Here is a 22124-nt window from a genome sequence, read left to right on the forward strand (position 1 = left end):
GGGCGCGACTTGATTAACGAGTCCGAAGAAACTCCTCAGGTCCGTCACGTTCTGTGGCTCAGGGAAGGCGGCGATGGCTCGTAGCAGCTCTGGGTCCGGCCTGTAACCACCATGTGTCACCAAGAAGCCTGCGAAACGCACCTCCGGTAGCATGTGCTGCGCTTTCTTCACGTTCAGCGTCACACCGCGCGCGCGACACCTCTCCAGGAAGAGCCGGACACGGTCCTCCAGCTCTTCTTTGGTAGCACCACAGATCAAAACGTCGTCGACGATGCGCTGAATGCCTGGGACGTCTCTGAAGCACTCGTCCATCCTCCGGTTGAAGAATTCGGAGATCGAGCTGATTCCGAATGGAGCCCTCGTCCACATGAAACGCCCGAAGGGCGTTATAAATGTGGTCAGTGGCTGGCTCTCTTCTTCCAGCGGACACTGGTGATACCCCTTGGAGGCGTCGAAGACGCTGAACCATCTCGCAGAGTCGACGATCGACGCCACACACTCTGCCGGGGTGTTAGACTGGTACAGTTCTCTGCGCACAGATTTGTTGAGCTTCGTGAAATCGACGCACATGCGGATGCCTCCGTCCTTTTTGGGAGCCACGACAATTGGTGCACAAAACTCTGTCGGCGTCGTCACTGGTATAATCATACCATCCTTCTCCAGTTTATCCAGTTCCTTCTTCAGGGGCTCCCTGAGAGCGAACGGAATGCGCCGAGGAGCATGAACAGCGTACGGTTGAGCGTCTTCCTTCAGAACAATCTTGTATTTCTCTCCTGGGATGATGTTGATCTTCTCGCTGAATACGTCGTTGTACTCGCGGAGCAATGCCGCCCACTGCTCCGTCGGTGCGCTGGCCGGCGCCGCCCGCTGCTCAGCTGGCCCTGGTGCTCCGGACCGCGCCGCCCGCTGCTCCGCTGGCCCTGGGGCGCCGGTCCGCGCTGCCCGCTGCTCCGCTGGCGCGCCGAGCGCCGCCGTCTGCCGCTCGGATAGCGGGCCGAGCGCCGCCGTCTGCCGCTCCACCGGCGAGCCGAGCGCCGCCGTCTGCCGCTCCACCGGCGGGCCGAGCGCCGCCGTCTGCCGCTCCACCGGCGGGCCGAGCGCCGCCGTCTGCCGCTCCACCGGCGGGCCGAACGCCGCCGTCTGCCGCTCGGATAGCGGGCCGAGCGCCGCCGTCTGCCGCTCCACCGGCGGGCCGAGCGCCGCCGTCTGCCGCTCCACCGGCGGGCCGAGCGCCGCCGTCTGCCGCTCGGCTGGCCGTGTGATTGTCCGCCGCGCCGATACCGCTGCCGTGATGTCCTGAGGAATGTTCCACTTCTGTTCGGGGTAGTCCTCTGGAATGATGCCGAGGCGCTGCGTCGTCTTCCACGACAGGATCAGACGCTTGACTCCAGGAATGATGTGGACCTGCTCGTTGACTTCGATGTCTCCCATCCTGATTGTGACCTCCACCTTGCCTATGGAGTCACAGGATCGGCCGTCGACCACCATCGGACGCACTGTTGAAGGTGTCATGCGACCACGGCCGAACGTTTCTGCAAACTCAGGGCCGGCCAGGCTGATGTCGGCTCCAGTGTCTGGAAGAGCTCGCAACTTCCCGCGCCTGGTACCGAACACGTCCACTGCAACCGTCGGCGCCGATCTGTGCTGAACACCGTTCACCGTCACCATATTCAGCTGAGTACAGTCGTCTTCACAGGCGCTCTCACCGACGGATACCGCATTGGCCCTTCTCGGCCCCAGTCTCCTGTCGCACATACGGCCCCAATGGCCGTATTCACCGCAGCGAAAACACTCGCTGTCAATGGCGGGGCAGCTGTTCTCTCCCCGGCATCGCCCGCGGCCGCAGCGGCGACAGGCCTCGCCCGGGCGATCACGTGACTGCCGGTCGGCAGCGGGCCGGGCCGCACGGGGAGGGGCGGGCTGTGCCCGACGCCGGTCCACCGGCCCAGTCCAAACGCGGTCAGTGACGTCACGGTCCGGCCGCCGACCTCGACCGACCGTGCCCGCGGGCGGCACCACCGACCGGCCACGCCGCGCAGCCGCCACGCCCGGGCCAACGCTGCCGTCCGCGATCTGAAGGGCGTCGCGCGCCGCACACTCCTCTGACCGACAAATGTTTATCGCCTCGTCCAGAGTCAGACTTTGGATGGCACACAAACGCCTGATGACATCCGCATCACGGATACCCACTACAATTCGATCGCGAATAAGGCTGTCTCTGCACCGATCACAATATCCACAGTCCCTGCTCAAGTCTCTGAGACACGTCACATAGTCGTCGAATGTCTCGCCGTCCTGTTGGATTCTCAGGTTGAATGCTCGCCTTTGCATCACCTGGCTGACTTGTCCTATGGCGTGTCGCTCCAGATTCTCGATGATTTTGCTGACGTTCTCGCCGTCTGACCTTGACAGCCCCATATTCTCGACGATATGGACGGTGTCGTCCGAGAGGCAGGATCGCAGCATCGCCAACTGCACCGCCTTGGGCTGTGCGGTCAGGCCAGAAAGTGTGACGAAGTCGGTCCATCGCGTTTTCCACGTCTTGAAGGCGGCTCCTCTGTCCACAGAGAGGTCGAGTTTATCAGGTTGTGTCAATCGACTTAACCACTGCGCTGGTAAGGCAACCACAGCACCGTGCTCACTCTCATCGTCACTAGCGGCCGGGCCCCCGCCGGGGTTCTCGCCAGGCTGCGCCATGTGTGAGTTCGCTCCGTCTCTCGTACTCGCCCGCGCTCCGTCTGCACAAACGCACTCGCTCGTGTCTAGCCGCGTACTGTTTATTGGCTCAGTGACCGGTCAGATGCTCGCTACCGGCCTGCCACCTAGCGGACACACGCAGAGCTATTAGTTAGCACTCTCACAAGCTTACGTGTGGGGCTCGCTTGAAAAAGGTCGATTTAACATGCAAACCCTATGGGGTAGTAGTTTTTGAGCGCCCATTTGGCCTAATGCTACCAACTGTTACTGGCTACCCCTGCCGGGAGGTGTCCAACTTTTTGGAATATTACCATGATTGCTTGTCAAAATGTGTGTCATCATGCTCTTGTTTGACAAGTGATGTATAATAAATGAGACATTCAAAAATGGTCTCCTGACTGTTGAGTGATAAGAATATTCAAATAATCAGGGTACAATGCTGTGCATCATAGTGCACACAAATCATGTTGTTTTTGTGTAGGTCCTCTGCGCATTATTGTGTACACTCAGGCATCCGTAAAATCCTTTTTGAAAGGATTGCATTCCCAATCCACATTCCTAGTGCCGAAGTGGATTGCATTCCTACCCGCAATCCCCTTTTTTCACTTGGATTGTGATCAAATCCGCAATCCTTTTTTGCAATCCTGTTGTATTATTATGTGCACTAGTGGATCTGGGGGAGGGAGGGGGCATAGGGCCGTGCCTCCATCCCCAAATCACCCATTTCTAGTACCTAGTCTTGCGAGTGATTCCTATCTAGCACAGGTATTTTATGGGAAACATTTTTTGCCTCAAACACCCTCACATTTAAACCTCTACCCAACCAGTGTTTTATATTTTTAAAACTCGCCCTCAAATACGTTTTTTTGCCCTTCCTACGTAGTTCATCAGCGTATATTATTTTGAGCGTTTAAATTAAAAGCATTTATATTATTTCAAGTTTCGATGTAAAACCCTTGATAGCAAAACTTTGCACACAAAAACTTGATGACGAAACTTTGCAACAAAGCAAAACTTGATAACGAAACTTTGCACACATCTTTTTGAATACCTAGCCGAGGTTGTGTTTAAATTTGGTGTCGATCCCACTTGAAATGACGTCACAGTGATGTCAGAAATCAAGTTATAAATTTGCTACTCTCAGTTTCCACACGATTTATCCGATATATGAGACCGAATATGAAGGACTGATAATTTTTGGTCAGGAACTACATAGTTAGAAGTGTACTTTGATGTTTAAGGCTGACAGCAGGTGTTGTCTAGTTCATGTACAGTTGAGTTTCATGATCAGCGACATCAGAAACGATCCATATCGGAAAACGACAAAACTTTATGACGTCACTGTGACGTCATCTTGAGCGCTACAACCACCAATCTTTTCTCAAACATTGCCTGGTTATTCATTTGCAGCTGTGCCAAGTTTCACGTTCGTAGCTCATTAGGTTTCGGAGATATTTCACAAAACGTAAAGGGGCAGCTTTATGCCCCCCAGCGGCTCGTGGGTTAATAGTTTAAAAAAATCAAAGTCCAAGGAGTTGGTGGGTGATCCGTGATTGGAGATCTACGGGTCTCGCGGCCGCGGGTTTTAGCAAATTCTGCCTTCCCGGCTATATCTTCAGCTTTGCAGGCTTGAAGGTGTGGTCGATTTATTCGCATACCTCCCTATAATCAAGGCCGTATAAGAGAGGTAGAATCATCCCGCGATTTCCAATGGACCGGTCGCTAAGCATTAGCGTGACGTCACTGGTGGAGACCGGGCGGCGCCCGGCTCCAAGCTGTACGTCGGGTACATTTGGCACCGTATAGTTATTATTACTGAACGTAACGACAACTAATGACTCTTAATAACTTTTTTACTCACCTAAAGCTGATTTCCTTGCCGGTACATTGCCGACCCGAGCCCCAGGGTTGACAATCATGGGATATGGGTCGGATGGGCGACCTCGCGACGGGAGAAGGAACGATTGCAATTGTTGTGTCCCGCACCGCCGATTGCATTCTCTATCTGCACCCGGGGGGGGGGGGGCAGGGGGCACGTGTCCCTATCGGATTAGGGGGCCTCGGGCCCGAGGGGCCTTGCGACGCCAATTGGCGGCTGAGGGTCCACGCTGGCATCTTTCGACTCAGAAGGGCCCCACAAGGCTCGGAAGAACATCTTATGTGCTCCGAAGAGCCACACTTCTCTCCATAAGAGCCCCACACCGGCTTTTTAGTGTCCCTTGTCGGCCTTTGAGGGCCCCTTGCCGGCTTCTCAGGGCCTATTGGCGACCTCTGAGGGCTACTTGCCGGCCTCTGAGGGCCCTTACCGGCCTATCAGGGACCAGCAGCCCTAAGGGTTCCACACACGCCTGCGATGACCCATGGTTGAAGGCCCCCACAACTAGAGTTCTGCACGGCTGCAATTTTCCACAGCCTAGCCGCCCCGCAGCCGTGGCTCCACAGCCACAGCCGCCCACAGCCGTGGCAAACTGTGGGCAGCCAGCCGTCAGCCGGCCGTGGATACTTTCAATGAAATGCAACCAAATAGTATATAATAAGGTGTTTTTAGTTGAAACATATAGCCAAAAGCATATTGCAATGGGCTATAGATTCTCAAGCTCATGAAGCATCATAGGTTAAGTGGTTGTGTATCTGGCTTTAGGCCGAAGGCCTGAAGCCTGATGCGCAACGCATGCCTACCACAAGCCCTTGCAAGGAGTTAAGAAAGATGGGTAGGTAGGTACCTACATCAACAGAAAACATAAACAACGAACCAGAATAGAAGCACTAGCAGTGAAGACATCTAATGCCAAATCCTGAAGCATGGTTGTGGGACAGAACAACAGACCCTGTCCCTGATGCTTTTCATTATCAATGTTAGGTATGGAAAATGAAACTGAAGTTGATGGACTGTCAAACAGTGATTGTCTAGTCAAAACTCTTGCTTCTTTCTTACCTTGCATATTTTCTGGGGTGTGATATGCCAGGCTTGAAGCAGCCTTCTGAGCAAGTCTCAAACTAATTTGATATGCAAGGCATCAAAACACTAGTGAGCATCCAACATCCAAGTTCATCTATTTTGATTTAGATTTTTCCAAATAATGATCTTCGCTCAAATCCCCAAGGACGTGCGAGCCACAATTGCATCTTTCAATCAAAAATTTACTTGAGTTTATTATGCTATACAATTAAAAACTTGCTCTCAATCAAAGATAAAGTATCAAATTTTTACATTTTTAGAAGAAGACGTCATTTTATTAGTAAAGTCAACAGCTCGCGTAAGAAATATTGTGTTCAGGGTTTTCACCGTCATGTGAATTACGTGTTCAGGGTTTTCACCATCATGTGAATTAACCGTAAGTAAGGTTCATGCTCACTTATAATCTAATTCCATTGGCTTCGTTGATCAGCATTTTCTGTTAGCGGTCACTCACACACCAGTTAGAACATAAAGCGCCAGTTTTATATTATGTAATTGGACTTGCCGAAAATTCAGAAATACATCTAAGAGTTATTTTAGATAATATTTTATGAAGCCTTTACCTGCCTTTACCTAGACGTGATTTCTTTTTCTTTTACCTGAAAGAATTATTGAACGCCCGTCTTCAATAGCTGTAAGGTGCTCTCCTAATGACCAGGTGAGATTGATTTGAGAAATGAGAGGGATGTGATAATGCAACATGTTGCATTTTCTGAAACTGTCAAGCTCTTGATGATGAAGGAACAATTGATATCTATAATTAGTATTCTGTACCAGAGTGCAAACTCCCCTACAGCAAATGGTAAAACCATTACAGGTTTTCAAAGGCTTCACCACTTACAATGTTGCTGGGCATCCTTTGCATGATTTTTACAGGCTACACTGCTTATCAGAATGTAAGATTAAGGATTTAAAATTTTATATTTGAGTACTTAAGATTGAGCTTGAAATCTCACAGCCGTGGCCACAGCCGTAGCCGTGTTCTTGGAGATATTTGCAGCCGCCCAGGCCCACAGCCGTGGGGCTGCAGCCAGCCGCGGCTGCAGCCGGCCGGTGCAGACCTCTACCCACAACGGCGCCTGCGAGGGCCCTCACCGGCGGCTGTGAAGGCCCCACACCGGTGCCTAGCTGAGGGCCCCACACTGTCACCTCTGAGTGCAACCGGCACCCCTGAATGAGGTCCCGAAACCAGTGCTTCTTAAGGCCATATATCGGCGGCTCTGAGGGCTCAACGCTGGAGCCTCTGACGGCCTCAGACGGGACCTTCGCATCGGACGGCCACTCACCGGTGACTTTTGAGGGCCCCACACCGACGACTCTGAGGACCCCACTGGCGTCTGAGTGCACCTTGCTGGGCTCTAAGGACTCCACAGGGCTCCCGAAGGCATCGCAGACCTCTTGAGAGCCCCTTGTCGGTCTCTGAGAGCCCCTGTCGGCCTGTGAAGAGTTCGAGCCAGCAGCTCTAAGGGTCCCACACCCGACTGTAACGACCCCACACTGCAGTGTCTCTGAGGGCCCACAACGGCAGCTGTGAGGACCCTCACCGGCGCCTCTGGGGACCCCGTACCAATGCCTCTGAGAGCCTCACACCGGTACCTGTGAGGGCCCACACCAGTGCCTCCAAAGGCTTCATAACCGGCGGCCCTAAGGGCCCTACACAGATGATTTTGAGGGGCCTACCGAGGGCACCACACAATCCCTTAGTCTCGCTGAGCTTCTATCTCCATCCCATACCGGCTTTTATCCCAATTCCGGTTCAACTAATTATAAGCAGCCCCCCCCCCCCTCCATGGATCAGCACCAGCGCCGCGCCGGTGTCGGGGGCCAGCGCCATCGGGGCGGCAGTCGGCCACGCGCACTCAATGGTTAGCGCTTAGGCACCGGCGGCTAGCGCACGCCCGGTGTGTTATCGGCCGTGAGCCGCTACAAAACGGCTGTAGTAACTGGTCGATATAGGTAGTAAGCAGATGCAGAGATGCAGGAGGATTGATGACCGGCAAGCTTTTGTGTTTTACGAGGGTGGAGGGTCGAAGTCGGCTGCTAAGTGGTGAGTGGATTTTATCAGATACCGGTTCACTATGACCTTTGTCCGGGTCCTGGAGTACCCTGACGCACTCTTGGAGAGCCGAATCACAGCAAAACTCCATCCGCGACTGTATCTATACGGCTTACGCTTTTCTGAAAACGTCTGCGTTTGGCCTTCTACGGGCCCGGTCAGCCGGCCGGCCGGCCCCGATTGGCGGTCCACCAGTGACGTCACCGGTAGTGTTAAGCTGATTGGCGAATAATACATGGGAAGAACCGGGACTACATCCCCCTGCCTATAATGAGCATGGAAAAAGTGTTCATGGCATGTCGGCTAGTTTCGAATATATCATTGTAGTGTCCGGGGCCCGGTCGCGACTGCGAGTTACCTAAGTGTGTGGAACTACCCAGCGCCGAGCCGGCCGGATGACGTTTCACCACGCCTGGCCGAGATTAGCATGGTCTTAAGTTAGCGAAGAGGCATCGGACGCCAAACTTCTGCTGGGGCATTCCACGTCAAATCAAACACCGAAATCCGTCATCCCCTTAGATTTTTCTGAAAATTTGTAGGCAGACTGGGCATGGTTCAAAACTGAGTTACGTATAGGTAATATTTTCGAAATTTAATAAAGTGTCGCTGAGATATAGGTCATCGAATATAGCCAAAAATGCCACACATCAATTTTTTTAAATTTCTATAATTCTGGTTCCTTTTCTGGTATCAAAATGATATTAACAGGGTCTTGTAGGCAATTGATAAGGCTTTGATTTTTAATTATAAACTTAAATTGAAGTGACCTTGAAATGCATTTGACCTTGAATTAAAACAGAAAAATTTAAATAGCAAAAAACACGTCACCTTCGATTCGGGTAATTTTTACATATTATGTCCGTCACAATGTTCCTAACCATCTGTGAAAAAATTGGAGTGGGCCATTCATAACTTTCGCGGCAAACGCCGTTTTCATGCATCAACGTCACGCAGCCACGCGTGACCTTGAAAGACAGAGTCAAGACATGCTTGCCTGTGTACACTTTCTGAGATGAATGATTGCTGATTAGTGATATCCCAAACTCTGCGAGAATGGAAATACATAGTCATCGTAGTCAAGCATTCAAGTTCCATAGTAAAAGTGTCTCAGGCAAGCGGTATTTTGCGGTGAATTTTGAGCCGTGTGGAAATGCATCATGAAGCCAAAAATTCAACGAAAACATTATCACGCAATGATATCTTCACGTCTTTTTATCTTCACTATACGAAAGAATATACATTTTTGAGTATGTATGGGGAATTTCTAGTTAATCCAATAATAAATATGGCAGTTAGAGACCTGCTAAGAGTAACATGTCGCCGGCTGAGGCGGGATCGGCTGACGCGGGAAACGCAGCAATCACAATTTTGTGTTTACACGTTCATATTTCAATTGTTTACCAACCGATTTTCAAAATTCTTACACCATAAGATTGCCTGTACATTTCGTAGTCTTCTCACAAAATTTGACGCGAGTCGAACGTAATCAGCGGTAAAAAGCGCGATGTAAAGACGGAACCGTTCCGTTCCGTCCCGGCACAGTCTCCAATTCAGGCGGCGGCTAGTGGTCGGCGCCGGCTGCCGAGTCGCCGCGTCGCCGCGGCGACAGGATGTCCACTTTACACCGCTATTACTAGACCAGTTGTGAACCGATTTTCTTCTTGCTTGCACGATGAGATGTGCAATTCAATTTTGGACAGGTAGCTATAATTAATTTCGCATTAACCCTCGTCCTGCTGGGGGGGGGGTGTTTGAACACCCCCCCCCCCTTGTGGTTTTTCGCGAATATCTCAAAAACGGCGGCGCGGAGCGCCGCCGTTTTTGGTACACCTTATCATACATCAATTCTACACATGTTGTAAAAATTTCAGACCAAGGTCATTCAAGGTCAGGTCACTAGGTCACTTGAAGTGACCTCATCTCATAAAAAGTTACAATGTATGTCATAGCTACACTGAGTGACCGATCGCTTTGAAACTTTCAGCGATTGCTAAGAGCAATAGCATGTACAAAATGTATATCTCAGAATTTTAATATCGATGACCTAAGGTCAGGTCAATTTTGCGACCTCCCCATTATAAGTCAATGGGAGAATATTATGATGGTAGAAAATGACCTTATGCTCATGATACAATGAAATGATATTAAAATAAGTCCAAAAAGTATTATGATATATTTCGACTTGCGTCGTCTTCAGAATGTACATTTTCAGAATTGTCGACGAGCAAATTCAAATCCTTTCAGAATAGCGTGCAACATTTTTGTGAGATCTCTGGCTAACAAATTACAGTCAGGTCATACCTATAATAAATTTTAACAGCGTACAATACAATGAATACAATATCACTGAATAATAATTGGATAAATATTGTCAATGCTACACAATACCTAAAAGTAACACAGGCATATGTTATTTGTGCAGCACGACAAACTCGCGAAAATGCATAACCTATGCAGAGTGATTGACAGGATAAGATGCATTCATACACTTAATTACACATGTTTCAGGTGCGTACAACTAATACATACACACAGCAGAGTAAACATGACACCAGTGTAGAGCTCGCTGAGGTGGTGTACGAGTGGGGGGGGGGGGGGGCGCTGTCAACTGCGTCTACCCTAAATCAAATTAGTACCAATGGCGATGAAAGACGCACCTAACAAGTACAAGTACTTCAGGTGAGACAAATAAAAAGAATGGATAAGCCAATAGAGACATGCTGACAAAAAAGAGGACGGAAGGCCAAGCATAGAACATTGCCTATGTGGGAGTGTAGGGAGGGGGATGGAGAAAGGGCCAGGATGAGGTTTGTGTTTAGGCATGGTTTTTGGTTTCTTATTTCAACAGATTCTGCTATTTTCAGATCAGCCACATCTTTACATACTCTATGCTAATTTTGAATGAGGATGACGATATACTACATGATGGGTGGTTGAGGTTGACATGGTCTCCGAGAGGGGTGTTTTTGGTCTTGTTTTTAGCATCCCGTAGATGCTCATTTAATCTTTCGCGGACTCTCCTTTTTGATTCACCTATGTACACAGCGGGTTTCTCATCACACAGGTTACATGTGATTTTATATACAACATTTTTGGTATGACAGCGGCTACGAAGGCCTGCTTCACAGGTGTGACATCTCTTTGATCCAGCAGGGCACGGAGGACTTTCGAGACCTGACCGTATCATATGCTTGGACACCGTTTTCCCGCTGACCCATGCGACCTGTGCCTTCAGACCAGACGAGCGCACCGCACCGTTCACTCGGCGCGCTAGTGTTTCGTCAATGTACGGGAGAACATTGACGAACTAGCCATAGCTCACCTCCAATCAATGGGAGAAAATTGAAATGCGCCTCCTTTGGACGAAAGACATTATAAACACTTCCAAACACTGAATTACAAGTGGTTTAGACACACTGAACATAAAAATGGTGTCCGTGACCCCTGTTTATGCCCTGAGGTCATCTAAGGTCATCCGCCCGCGCCTTCGGCGGCTGCTCGTCATGGATAACCGTAGCGTTGCGGGTGAGGCGCTGGGGGCGCGTCTGGACGGCCGGGTCAGCAGCCACATTTCCCGAACCGCTCGTGCCGCCTCGGACGAATCCTCTGGTCGTACACGTGTCATCGGACACTCTGATTCTTGTACGGTAAGCTCGGGTAAAACACGTCACAAAATTAATATGGCTCACGTGAACATAAACAGCATAACAGCAGGAACTAAACAGGACGAGTTAGAATACTTTGTAGATAACAACAACATAAACATTCTGGGTCTCTCAGAAACAAAGCTGAACGAAGAAATACATCCTAGTCTTTATACCCTAAGAAGCTTTCATGCTCCCTTCACTCGACACCGAAACCGGCACGGAGGAGGTGTCTCATTATACTTCCACACGTCTCTGGCAGCGACAAGGCTACCAGATCTCGAAGTCGGAGAGGAAGAGTGGGTTTGGGCGAAAACCAAATTAAAAAAATTAACTGTTCTTACCTGTTGTCTCTACCTACCCCCAAACTTACCAACTGAGCGCTTAGAAACTTTTTTGAGTAACTTCTCGGAAATTGTCTTTAAAGCTCAGAAGTACAACCCGTCCGTGATAATAATAATGGGAGATTTCAACGCCGGTAATTCACTCTTGCAAGATCCTCTGCAAAATCATACTCCCATCACTAAATTTGAGAAACAATTAAAGGAAACCACTGAGTCTCTATCATTTACCCAACTCATAAACGAGCCGACGCGTTACGTGGGCAGTATCGCGAATCTCAGAGACCTTTGCCTGGTATCCGACCGGGAAAGCGTCATAGACAGCGGAGTATTGCCACCGTTTTCCTCCATAGACCACTGTCCAATATATGTAACCCTCAACGACTGGGTAGAAGAAACTTTGACGCGACACAAGGTGGTGTGGGACTATTCCAAACTCGACTCCCAACGACTGACGCACGAACTTATGACAACGGACTGGGACGGTATTCTAGACAACGACATAGACACCGCTACCGAATTGCTCACTTCTGCACTAATGAAAGCAGCTGAAAAAAGTATTCCCAAGAAGAGAGTGTCCCCCCGACCAAAAGATAAACCCTGGGTAACTGCTGAACTGAAACGTTTGATGAGAAAAAGGGACAGAGTATTTAGAGTAGCTCGAAGAGAAAACAGTGCCGATGACAGTTTAAATAAATTACAGTGGAATAGATGGAGGCATTGCCGTAACCAAGTTACAGCAATGGTACACAAATTAAAGCGTAATTATCTTATTAAAGAAGGACATCTCCTTGTCCAAATGAAACACAACCCACACAAGTACCACTCAATCATAAGGAAAATGATTGGGAAAACAAAATCTTCGCATATTCCCCCTTTGCATAACAATAATAACAATAACAACTTAATAGAACATGATGAGGCGAAAGCTGATTTATTAAATGCATATTTTGCCGCCCAATCACATCTTGAAGACAGCGAAACGAGAGTGATTCAGCCACAGGACTATCCAGAAGTCCCATTATTAAGGGCGGCCAAAATATCAGAACGAGAAGTATTAAGTATAATAAATAGATTAAATGTAAATAAATCAACCGGTTCCGATGAGGTACCAGTAAAAATAATAAAGTTAGTGGCAGTTATTCTCGCTGAACCACTTTCAAAACTGTTCAATAAGTCTATCGACACAAGCCAGTACCCAAAGAGCTGGAAAATTGCAAACGTGAAACCAATTTTTAAAAACAAAGGTAGTCCAGCAGATGTAGAAGGGTACAGGCCCATCAGTTTATTAAGCTGCATCTCGAAAATATTTGAAAAAAAAATAGTATTCAAACGTATTTACAACCACATAACTGAACACAACCTACTAACGGAGCGGCAAAGCGGTTACCGGCCCGGACATGGGACTCAGTTGCAGCTTTTCTATTTAACCCATTCGTTATATGAAAACCTTGACGACGGGAAGGACCATAACATTATCTATCTGGACATCAGCCGCTATTTCGAGAAAATTTGGCACAAGGGCCTTCTCCACAAATGTGAACATGAATTCGGTCTGGCAAACCTTATACCATGGCTAACTTCATAATTAACAAATCGACATCAACGCGTAGTAATAAACAATTCCACATCTTCGCTCCGACCACTTCAAGCGGGATGCCCTCATGGTTCAGTTTTGGGCCCCCTTTTAGCGTTAATGTGCTTAAATAACCTTTCAACAAAAACCGAAAATGAAATGCTATTCTTCGCTGACGATGCTTGTCTGATAGCCCCACACTCTCCTAATAATAGAGAAACAGTTGAAAGCTCACTTCAAAGAGATCTAAATGAAATCCACAAGTACGGTGACAACTGGATGATACAATTTAACCCAAGGAAAACTCTCCAACAGCATTTCACAAAACGCAAACAGAAAATCCCACCAAAACTAACATTTGCAGCCATGCCCATCCCAGTTGTTGCTAATCATAAACACCTGGGATTGACAATATCGAACGACCTTAGGTTTCACGAGCACATCAACGACATCAGAAAAGTCAACATTGCCCTTAGCCCACTCTATCGTATCGCTTCCTACTTGCCCAGGACCTTATTGCAACAAATATATACGACACATGTAGTGCCATATTTTGACTACGCGGACATCATTTACGACGGACTGCTAACAGCACACGATACTTTACGACTTGAAACACTTCAGAACAGAGGGGCCAGATTTGTGACTGCGACATTATTTAGAACTCCGACAGACAATCTCAGACGAGAACTAGGATGGACTTCATTAAAGAAAAGACGTGAAATGCATAAGATAGTATTTTTCCAACGACTGACGCTCGACGATACTCCAACATATATCAAACAACTATTGCCCCCTGATCGAAGAAATAACAACCGACTTCTTCGCAACTCTAATAACAGAAGGGAAATATATCCCAAAACCTGTCTACTGAAAAACTCGTTTCTTCCCAGTACAATTAAACTAATAAATGAACTGCCACAGAACTTGAGAGAGACTAGAACTTTATTCTCATTTAAAAAACATCTCAAGTCTCACTTACATATAGAAAAACCACCAAAGTATTATATTTATGGTTCGAAAATGGAAAATACACTTCTAACACGTCTAAGGGTTGGGATGTCAGAGTTAAAATCCCATTTATTTCAAATACAAAAAACTGAATCTCCATATTGCAACCACTGTCAAGGCAGAACTAACGAGAACACAGGACATTACTTACTAAAATGTCCAAAGTACACACAAGAAAGAGAGAGAATGACAAACATAATAAATGGTATAACAGGCATTGACATACACAATTTATCACAAAAGGAACAACTAGACTTCATACTACACGGTAATACGGTACGACCCAGGGACGAATTCGAGGTAGCACGAGCGGTGTACCAATTCATCCATGCCACCAAACGTTTTGCCTCTCCTTCCCATCCTGCCACCTATCCCTTGCGCCCAGTCCTTTGACACCGGTCGTCACAGAGCGCTGCCCTCGGCGCCGGCGCCTTTACATCTATTGAGAGCGGTCTGCGCGGTGGCGGGCAGCGGCTGCGAGGCTGTGGGCGGCACCCAGTGTGATTGTGCGGACTCGAGAGGCGCCCCGAGTTAAGTGCTCCGGCACTTTTGCGCCAATCGAGGCGACACTGATCGTCTGTTTCGAATGAATGTGTTAAATATATGAGATGAGATGAGATGAGAAGGTCACGAATGGTGTCTAACAGTTTTTCGCAAATAACTTTTGATAGAGGCATGCTAGAGCGATGAAAACGCCTTAGATGTGTTCAGCTCGACGATGCGGATCGACTGATATGCAACATGACCCTTTCCGGTCAGGTCATGACCTTGACCTGAGGTCAAATTTTCAAGTTGACCTTTCAAGGTCAAGTTATTGTTCATTCGATGCGTCTTGACGAGAGGAACACGATGCCGGTAAAAGTAAGCTCGTACAAGGCTTGGGTCAAAAGTTATTGCAGAAAAACTGTTTCCGAAAAAAATCGGCTATTTTTGCAGTTTTTGCCCCCGGCAGGCAAAACCGTTGACGTTAGGTCAAATCTGAGAGAAGTACTCAGAAAGGGCGTTAATAGGGCTATCGAATGCGCTTTTCCCCGGCGCTGTAGCTCTATTGGGTCCCGAGTTATGCTTTGGCTTCTTGGAAATTGTCGACATTCGACCTGGAAATCGGCGAAATTTTGCCTTCAATGACCTCTGGTGACCTGACCTTTGACCTGACCAAAAAATTGACCGAAGTGATTTCGTCATTATTTTTGACGCTCTTTCGAACGCCGCCTTCCGCGTATCGCTACGTGGCCCAGGAGCCGAGTTAGAAGGGGGGGCTGTTCAAACACCCCCCCCCCCCCCAGCAGGGCGTGGAAATCCAGGACCCCCAGCCGGGCGCGGATTAATACTATGAGATATTGGCGAAAAACAGGAGGGGTGAGGCGAAATTCACTCTTCCCCTCCACTGCGCGTGCTAACATACGTTTGCATATGTGCCATTTTCTTCAGAACTTATGAATGGCCCACTTTAATTTTTTCACAGGTTGTTAACCCGCGCCCGGCTGGGGGTCCTGGATTTCCACGCCCTGCTGGGGGGGGGGGGTCTGAACACCCCCCTTCTAACTCGGCTCCTGGGCCACGTAGCGATACGCGGAAGGCGGCGTTCGAAAGAGCGTCAAAAATAATGACGAAATCACTTCGGTCAATTTTTTGGTCAGGTCAAAGGTCAGGTCACTAGAGGTCATTGAAGGCAAAATTTCGCCGATTTCCAGGTCGAATGTCGATAATTTCCAAGATGCCAACGCATAACTCGGAAACCAATAGAGCTACAGCGCCGCGGAAAAGCGCATTCGATAGCCCTATTAACGCCCTTTCTGAGTAATTCTCTCAAATTTGACCTAACGTCAATGGTTTTGCCTGCAGGGGGCAAAAACTGCAAGAATAGCCGATTTTTTTGGAAAGTTTGTCTGCAATAACTTTTGACCCAAGCCTTGCACGAGCTTACTTTTACCGGCATCGTGTTCCTCTCGTCAAGACGCATCGAATGAACTATAATTTGACCTTGAAAGGTCAACTTGAAAATTTGACCTCAGGTCAAGGTCATGACCTGACCTGAAAGGGTCGTGTTGCATATCAGTCGATCCGTATCGTCGAGCTGAAAACATCTAATTCGTTTTCATCGCTCTACCATGCCCCTATCAAAAGTTGTTTGCGAAAAACTGTTAGATACCATTCGTGAGCTAAGATGACCTCAGGGCATAAACAGGGGTCACGGACACCATTTTCATGTTCAGTGTGTCTAAATAACTTGTAATTTAGTGTTTGGGAGTGTTGTAATGTCTTTCGTCCAAAAGAGGCGCATTTCAATTTTCTCCCATTGACTTGGGAGGTCGCAAAATTGACCTGACCTTAGGTCATCGATATCAAAATTCTGAGATATACATTTTGTACGTGCTATTGCTCTTAGCAATCGCTAAAAGTTTCAAAGCGATCGGTCACTCGGTGTAGCTATGACAGACATTGAAACTTTTTATGAGGTGAGGTCACTTCAAGTGACCTGGTGACCTGACCTTGAATGACCTTGGTCTGAAATTTTCACTACATGTGTAGAATTGATGTATGATAAGGTGTACCAGCGCCGCTGTTTTTGAGATATTTGCGAAAAACCACAAGGGGGGTGTTCAAACACCCCCCCCCCCCCCCAGCAGGGCGCGGGTTAAGAATATGGTAGGCAATAAAACATATGAAAATTAGCCAAATCGAAGGTGACGTGTTTTTTGCTACTTCAATTTTTGTGCTTAAGAACAGAGTTAAGCAAATTTCAAGGTCATATATTTAAGTAGGTGCGATTCTAAACAAATGCTTAAGAAATTACCTAAACAGTAAGGTTTATTTCATTCAAATCAAACAAGTACAACCAAAGTTATGGTCGTTCAAAAATATAAAGATGCAACATTTTGTAAAAATTCGATGCCCTTTATTTAGAAGTCCTGTGGTCAGAATGTGCAAAAAACATCAATGTAATGTTCGGGGCGACACAGGAACTCGCTCACAAATTTATAATGAAATCGCTGATGGTAAGGTGTAAAACAGCCGATTTTTGTTCGATTTGACGTGGAATGCCCCTGCTGCAGCTATTAATCACGTTTCATTTTAGTGCATTGTGTTACTTCCATGTGTATGAGCTATCAAGTCCTTCAAATGCCTAATGTGTAGGTGAGCGTTGTACTTACAGTGGGTCTATTTAAGATCTCCAGAGCCACCACGTGGCGCTACGGTCGGGGTAGGGCGAGTCCAAATCCCGAGGGAAGTGAGGTCACCGGTCATTGTGGGGGAAGGAGGGAGGGGGAGTGACGCGGTATCACGGCGCATGGGGCGTGCGTAGCGCCGGGAGTGGGCCGCCCAGGGCCGCCCGCCACTGCGCCAAGGCTTAGGGGAGGCGATGATGGTTGCGGGTGCGTTCACTCCGGTATGGTGGTATCCTGTTCATGTGGAACCGGCAAGAATACGACTGAAGGGAATCATTATCTCAAACAAACGGCAGCGTCAGTTCCAGCCAAAATGTTGAACAATGATACAGGGTGACACAAAAAAGCGGTCATCACCAAAATTCGAATAACTTCGGAAGTTTTATTCAGATCATCACCAAACTTCGGCCACTTTAGGTCACACCTATGTAGCAGACATCCACCAAGTTTCAAGTCTTCACTACGAATACTTTTAGTACAGTGTGTGTTTTACGGACGCTCCACAATGTGCTACAGGTGAGCGCCCCGGCGCTGCAGGGCGTAGGCACACCTGCATCCGGCGGGCAAAGTTGTCGATAACCCGATAAGAATAACGTTTCAGGGGTAGCACACCCCCTGAGCACTGTCTCCAGAGGCCATTGCACTCTGTAAAGTGCACAGCCATCGGGTTATCGACAACTTTGCCCGCCGGATGCAAGTGTGCCTACGCCCTGCAGCGCCGTGGCGCTCACCTGGAGCACATTGTGGAGCGTCAGTAAAACACACACTGTACTAAAAGTATTCGTAGTGAAGACTTGAAACTTGGTGGATGTATGCTACATAGGTGTGACTTTAAGTGGCCGAAGTTTGGTGATGATCTGAATAATACTTACGAAGTTATTCGAAATTTGGTGATGACCGTTTTTTTTTTGTGTCACCCTGTAATTGAAATCTAGGACGTATTCATAGCATGCAACTATTCAGTCGATAGTTGCATGATGCTTTTCATGATGCATGATGAGACCTTTCTAAACTGTTATTTGAGTTAGATATTTTTCATTTGGCACGTTCAGTTTTGGTGGGCTTTATCGGGTCGGAAAGGAGCAGAAAAATAAAGAGTTGAAATGGCTCCAGACAAATGACCAAAAATATTTTCTTAAAAAATGGAGCTTAGCTAAACATTCATTAGCGATAATTTTGACTTTTGGAGAGGATGTTTGGGAAAGATATTGGAGAAAGATGTCATAGTTCTTATCTGTGTTGCAGTAGAAGGAAAGGTTTTGGTTCGTGTCTAGATAAAACCATACCCGGGAGTGGGGCTCGAACTCACGACATCGCGTTCAGCTCACAGGTTACCCAACCTCAACGCTACGAGCACCTATCGGCCTGCGCAGCTTGCTCAGTGTTCCGGCTAAAGTTCGGCCAAAGTGTCTGACGTCTGTCAATGTTACGAGGCGAAACCCCAAGGTAAATGGCATATTTATGTCTGGATAACGAGTTGCGGGGAAAAGTGCTGATTTTGTCGCAGTTTTAGGAGCCAGTGTTTAGGCTGGATTTTTGGGTTACTTTTTCGGTCCGATTCCTGTATTTCGTAGTGCTTGGCTTTTGAATATTTTAGTTCTTTCAGAGAAATATTACTTGCCTTACAGATTTTGTAAAAATGTTTCAATTTTTATCAGCCGAACGTTAGAGTCCTAAAACAATGCATCAGCACTACAACTGTTGTAAACAAACAAATGGAGTACCACTTCTCTGTTCCAAGGCCTTTTTCGAGTTCATCTGGTGATTTTCGTACTCGTATACGTCGTTTTGTTGGATGTTTTAAATCTCTTGTGATTGATTTATATCGTATTAAAGAAGCATGTTGACTGAAAACAATCCCACGTATCCAGGAGGAGGCTAAGAGAGGTCCTGATCGTCCTGAGCAAGATCAAGTTGAAGTTGAAGTTAGGAAATGTTGGTTGATAAACGCAAGTTGATCTGGCTCACTTATCAGCAATAAAAGTAAAATTAAAAGAGCTTATTGGCCGAAAACAAGCTATAATACTGCAGGAGATCAATACTGAAGAGCACGCTGAGCAGCTTATCAAGCCAGAAAATGTTTGCTGATGATTGCATATTGTCTATTGATGTATCGGGTTGGGATGAATAATTAATTATAACTTATAACAGCAAGATTATAACTATGAAGTGCTTACTATGAAGTGAAAAAATCATCAAAGGGTTGCGCAACTGTGAAGTCCATGCCCTTGGTCTTGCTGGTGCCAAATGCCTATAGCTATAGCAAAATCAGTGAGGGTTGTAGACATGCTACATACACTGTGCATTTAAGATATTGGCACAAAGTTCATCCATAATTACTATGCTTAACACCTAATGTAAGAAGCAACATAAATGCCCAGATGATACAGCAACAGCTCTCTGGTCAACATCACACAAATTTATTAACATACTATGCAGGTACATATTTACATTCATAGCAAATACTTTCGATTTGATTAAAAAACTAGGTGCTAGCAAGCTTGCATTTTTGTAGGTACAACAATGACCATATATTAAATCATAAAAACCTTCTCGTGGCATTCATCACATACCTTTTAACCGACCAAGTACCTATCTACCATGCAATGATTCTAAATTTTGTCCGCAATCCACCTATATCTCAACTGACATATTGAAATTGAAATACCCTAACAAAACCTAGGACTGTACATAAAAAGAATGCAATACTACAAGAACTATGAAGTTCTGAAGTTATTCTCACATGCTGGAATGTTGAAACTCTACTTTTGTCGTCCATTGCCACGTTTGATTGAGCCATCGTATAGAACTGTTTTTGCTCTTCAGTCATAAGCTTTTGCAAAAATCTTGAATTTTACACGTCATCTTGAGCCATGCTCCAGTCTTTCCAACAAGGTACTATGGAACATCAAAACAATTTTCATTTGTTACGACAGCTTCAGATCATGATAGGCTTGAAGTTCGTTACACCATTTGCTAGACAAACCTCTACAAAATGTGTATCAATTTCCAAACTAAGCAATTGATTATATCAATATTTGCAGTTTCCACACAATGTTTCATAATATCATTCTATTTTTTTTATCCAGAAACTCAAATAATCCACAAATTGTTATTGAAACACTCCCACTTCAAGAGTTCACAGCAATAACAATACAAGTTCAGAAGCAAAACAAATATTGCGCCAGATTTCGTATGAAACGCGCCATCATCCTGAAGTTTCTACCACAGACGGTAGTTCAACCGCAGCCGTAGTGCGAAAACCCCTGTCCACCTTACCCCACGGCGGAGCTCGGTTGCCATTTGTAAATACGCGGTGGCAACGGGCCACAAGGACTCGTCGTCAGTCGGAGCAGCTGTGATTCGATGGCGTTTGACCGATAGCGCCGGCTGATAGCACGGCCCGCTGATAAGCGACCGGCCGATGATAGTCGCACAGCTGCCTATTTTCTGTGCTGCTCCTTTGTCACTAAATCTTGTGGATATCTACGCTCCATAAGTGGTGATGAGATGATCTTTTGTTTGTGAATAGACTGACGCAGTGCTGAAGGGGTGAATATGACCCTCCTAATTTCAAGCAGTTGTATTTTATCTTTATAAGGGCAGTGGAAGGGGTGGGACGAATTTCACCCACCCATTGTTTTTCACAAATAACTCACGCCGTTATCAATCTATTAACCCGCGCACCGACGGGCGATAGCCACCCCCACCCCCCACCCCCAAAACCCCCCACCCTGAGCTTTTTCATAAATAGCGGCAGCACCATGGCGCAAATCGCCGCGACATTGGGCAATACTATTTCCCAATCATTTTTACACATCGGCGCAAGTTTGAACCACCTACGTTTCAAGGTCAGGTCACCAGGTCAAAATTTGACGTCATAAATTTGAAGTTTTTTCCGCTATAACTTGGCCAAAAAAAGAGGTGTCGATGTCAAATTTGGTATGCAGATAGAAGGCGGTAGGGACTATCACATATCTTCCGGTTTTTTCGAAGTTCAAAAGCCTTTTTGGATTTTTCGGCTATTATATTCAAAAAATCTATTTTTTGATTTTTTGGGTTAAAATTAAAAAAATCAAAAATCCGAGACAGCAGTTTTGTAGTCCTCTAAATTCTACACCTTGTATGTGGAAACATTTTTCTGTATCTCTAAAGCTGTAGGCCTGGCAGCTCTTCTCGCGAAACGTTTTTTTTTTGGGTCGAAAATGACAGAAATGACGTCACTCTGACGTCATTAGCGTCCAACCTATCATAGCCTTTGGGAAAATTTTTGGTCAAAATCTGCAATAGCTATTCACGGGAGGGTACTGAAAGTTTGGTGACGATCGGCGCAGCGGTTCTCGAGATATATAAAAAAACTAAAGGGGGAGGGCAAAAAATGCCCCCCACCGCCTGGAAGGTTAATTGATTTTTTAGTGTGCGTCAACATCTTCATTCCCTGAAACTTAAAAACACCGTTCATATGATAGCCCTTTTAACTACGATAATGTCCCTCATTGGTCTTACTGTCGTGCCACTTATAGATTTTCCGTAATTTTGTGTTACTCTTACTACGTTCAAATTCCCCACTTGTTGGGGGGGTGGGGGGCAAAGGGCCCCCTCCGTATCTCCGGAACCAATAGCCGGTTCGGAAAAAAATCAAAGGGCATTCGAAAGAGCTCATCGAGATG

General features: G+C 46.9%; 1 protein-coding gene across 1 annotated transcript in view; it reads right to left on the reverse strand.

Annotated features, from left to right (window-relative positions):
* Positions 1-22124, reverse strand: part of LOC122385563 (potassium channel subfamily K member 16-like) — a 159440-nt gene that overhangs the window by 136341 nt on the left and 975 nt on the right. The gene's annotated exons all lie outside the window — the stretch shown is intronic.

This window comes from Amphibalanus amphitrite, unplaced genomic scaffold, assembly GCF_019059575.1.
Source record: "Amphibalanus amphitrite isolate SeventyFive unplaced genomic scaffold, NRLGWU_Aamphi_draft 000223F_arrow, whole genome shotgun sequence".
Lineage (NCBI taxonomy): Eukaryota > Metazoa > Arthropoda > Thecostraca > Balanomorpha > Balanidae > Amphibalanus > Amphibalanus amphitrite.